The following is a 4,049-nucleotide window of genomic DNA, read 5'->3' as shown; positions in this document are numbered from 1 at the left end:
GCGGTACGAGTAAAGAGACTTGCCGGTAACGAGATTGAACAAGGTATTGGGATACCGACGATCGAATCTCGGGCAAGTAACATACCGATTGACAAAGGGAATTGCATACGGATTGATTGAATCCTCGACACCGTGGTTCATCCGATGAGATCATCGTGGAACATGTGGGAGCCAACATGGGTATCCAGATCCCGCTGTTGGTTATTGACCGGAGAGGCGTCTCGGTCATGTCTGCATGTCTCCCGAACCCGTAGGGTCTACACACTTAAGGTCCGGTGACGCTAGGGTTGTAGAGATATATGTATGCGGAAACCCGAAAGTTGTTTGGAGTCCCGGATGAGATCCCGGACGTCACGAGAGGCTCCGGAATGGTCCGGAGGTGAAGAATTATATATAGGAAGTCAAGTTTCAGCCACCGGAAGGGTCCCGGGGGTCCACCGGGTGGGGCCACCTATCCCGGAGGGCCCCGTGGGCTGAAAGTGGAAGGGAACCAGCCCTTAGTGGGCTGGGGCGCCCCCCTTGGGCCTCCCCCCTGCGCCTAGGGTTGGGAACCCTAGGGGGGATCTTCCCCCTTGCCTTGGGGGGCAAGGCACCCCTTCCCCCCCACTTGGCCGCCGCCCCCCCTTTGGAACTCATCTCCAGGGCCGGCGCCCCCCCAGGGGGCCTATATAAACGGGGGGGGGGGGGGAGGGAGGGCAGCACACAACAGCCTTGGGCGCCTCCCTCCTCCCCTGCAACACCTCTCTCTCTCCCGCAGAAGCTCGGCGAAGCCCTGCCGGAGACCCGCTACATCCACCACCACGCCGTTGTGCTGCTGGATCTCCATCGACCTCTCCTTCCCCCTTGCTAGATCAAGAAGGAGGAGACGTCGCTGCACCGTACGTGTGTTGAACGCGGAGGTGCCGTCCGTTCGGCACTCGGTCATCGGTGATTTGGATCACGGTGAGTACGACTCCGTCATCCACGTTCATTGGAACGCTTCCGCTCGCGATCTACAAGGGTATGTAGATGCACTCCCTTCCCCTCGTTGCTAGTATACTCCATAGATGCATCTTGGTGAACGTAGGAAAATTTTAAATTATGCTACGATTCCCAACAGTGGCATCATGAGCCAGGCCTATGCGTAGTTACTATGCACGAGTAGAACACAAAGCAGTTGTGGGCGTTGAGTTTGCCAATTCTTCTTGCCGCTACTAGTCGTTTCTTGTTTCGGCGGCATTGTAGGATGAAGCGGCCCGGACCGACCTTACACGTACGCTTACGCGAGACTGGTTCCACCGACTGACATGCACTAGTTGCATAAGGTGGCTAGCGGGTGTCTGTCTCTCCTACTTTAGTCGGAACGGATTCGATGAAAAGGGTCCTTATGAAGGGTAAATAGAAATTGGCAAATCACGTTGTGGTCATACGTAGGTAAGAAACGTTCTTGCTAGAAACCTACAAACCACGTAAAAACTTGCAACAACAATTAGAGGACGTCTAACTTGTTTTTGCAGCAAGTGCTATGTGATGTGATATGGCCAGAAGATGTGATGAATGATATATGTGATGTATGAGATTGATCATATTCTTGTAATAGGAATCACGACTTGCATGTCGATGAGTATGACAACCGGCAGGAGCCATAGGAGTTGTCTTTATTATTTTGCATGACCTGCGTGTCATTGAATAACGCCATGTAAATTACTTTACTTTGTTGCTAAACGCGTTAGCCATAGAAGTAGAAGTAATCGTTGGCGTGACGACTTCATGAAGACACAATGATGGAGATCATGATGATGGAGATCATGGTGTCATGCCGGTGACGAAGATGATCATGGTGCCCCGAAGATGGAGATCAAAGGAGCATAATGATATTGGCCATATCATGTCACTATTTGATTGCATGTGATGTTTATCATGTTTTTGCATCTTATTTGCTTAGAACGACGGTAGCAAGTAGGATGATCCCTTATAATAATTTCAAGAAAGTGTTCACCCTAACTGTGCACCGTTGCGAAGGTTCGTTGTTTCGAAGCACCACGTGATGATCGGGTGTGATAGATTCTAACGTTCGAATACAACGGGTGTTGACGAGCCTAGCATGTACAGACATGGCCTCGGAACACACGCAATACACTTAGGTTGACTTGACGAGCCTAGCATGTACAGACATGGCCTCGGAACACGGAGGACCGAAAGGTCGAGCATGAGTCGTATAGAAGATACGATCAACATGGAGATGTTCACCGATCTTGACTAGTCCGTCTCACGTGATGATCGGACACGGCCTAGTTAAACTCGGATCATGTTTCACTTAGATGACTAGAGGGATGTCTATCTGAGTGGGAGTTCATTAAATAATTTGATTATATGAACTTAATTATCATGAACTTAGTCTAAAATCTTTACACTATGTATTGTAGATCAAATGGCCAACGTTGTCCTCAATTTCAACGCGTTCCTAGAGAAAACCAAGCTGAAAGATGATGGCAGCAACTATACGGACTGGGTCCGGAACCTGAGGATCATCCTCATAGCAGCCAAGAAAGATTATGTCTTAGAAGCACCGCTAGGTGAAGCACCAATCCCAGAGAACCAAGACGTTATGAACGCTTGGCAGCAGCGTGCTGATGATTACTCCCTCGTTCAGTGCGGCATGCTTTACAGCTTAGAACCGGGTCTCCAAAAGCGTTTTGAGAAACATGGAGCATATGAGATGTTCGAGGAGCTGAAACTGGTTTTTCAAGCTCATGCCCGGGTCGAGAGATATGATGTCTCCGACAAGTTCTTCAGCTGTAAAATGGAGGAGAACAGTTCTGTTAGTGAGCACATACTCAGAATGTCTGGGTTGCACAACCGCTTGTCTCAGCTGGGAGTTAATCTCCCGGATGACGCGGTCATTGACAGAATCCTCCAGTCGCTTCCACCAAGCTACAAGAGCTTTGTGATGAACTACAATATGCAGGGGATGGAAAAGACCATTCCTGAGGTATATTCAATGCTGAAATCAGCTGAGGTAGAGATCAGAAAAGAACATCAAGTGTTGATGGTGAATAAAACCACTAAGTTCAAGAAGGGCAAGGGTAAGAAGAACTTCAAGAAGGACGGCAAGGGAGTTGCCGCGCCCGGTAAACCAGTTACCGGGAAGAAGTCAAAGAATGGACCCAAGCCCGAGACTGAGTGCTTTTATTGCAAGGGAAGTGGTCACTGGAAGCGGAACTGCCCCAAATATTTAGCGGACAAGAAGAAGGCCGGCAACACCCAAGGTATATGTGATATACAAGTAATTGATGTGTACCTTACCAGTACTCGTAGTAGCTCCTGGGTATTTGATACCGGTGCGGTTGCTCATATTTGTAACTCAAAACAGGAACTACGGAATAAACGGAGACTGGCGAAGGACGAGGTGACGATGCGCGTCGGGAATGGTTCCAAGGTCGATGTGATCGCCGTCGGCACGCTACCTCTGCATCTACCCACGGGATTAGTTTTAAACCTCAATAATTGTTATTTAGTGCCAGCTTTGAGCATGAACATTGTATCTGGATCTCGTTTAATTCGAGATGGCTACTCATTTAAATCCGAGAATAATGGTTGTTCTATTTATTTGAGAGATATGTTTTATGGTCATGCCCCGCTGGTCAATGGTTTATTTTTGATGAATCTCGAACGTGATGTTACACATGTTCATAGTGTGAATACCAAAAGATGTAAAGTTGATAACGATAGTCCCACATACTTGTGGCACTGCCGCCTTGGTCACATTGGTGTCAAGCGCATGAAGAAGCTCCATGCAGATGGACTTTTGGAGTCTCTTGATTACGAATCATTTGACACGTGCGAACCATGCCTCATGGGTAAGATGACCAAGACTCCGTTCTCCGGAACAATGGAGCGAGCAACCAACTTATTGGAAATCATACATACCGATGTGTGCGGTCCAATGAGTGTTGAGGCTCGCGGAGGATATCGTTATGTTCTCACTCTCACTGATGATTTAAGTAGATATGGGTATGTCTACCTAATGAAACACAAGTCTGAAACCTTTGAAAAGTTCAAGGAATTTC

Source organism: Triticum aestivum, chromosome 7D (genome assembly GCF_018294505.1).
Source record: "Triticum aestivum cultivar Chinese Spring chromosome 7D, IWGSC CS RefSeq v2.1, whole genome shotgun sequence".
Taxonomy (NCBI): Eukaryota; Viridiplantae; Streptophyta; class Magnoliopsida; order Poales; family Poaceae; genus Triticum; species Triticum aestivum.
Note: the sequence above shows the minus strand (reverse complement) of the source record.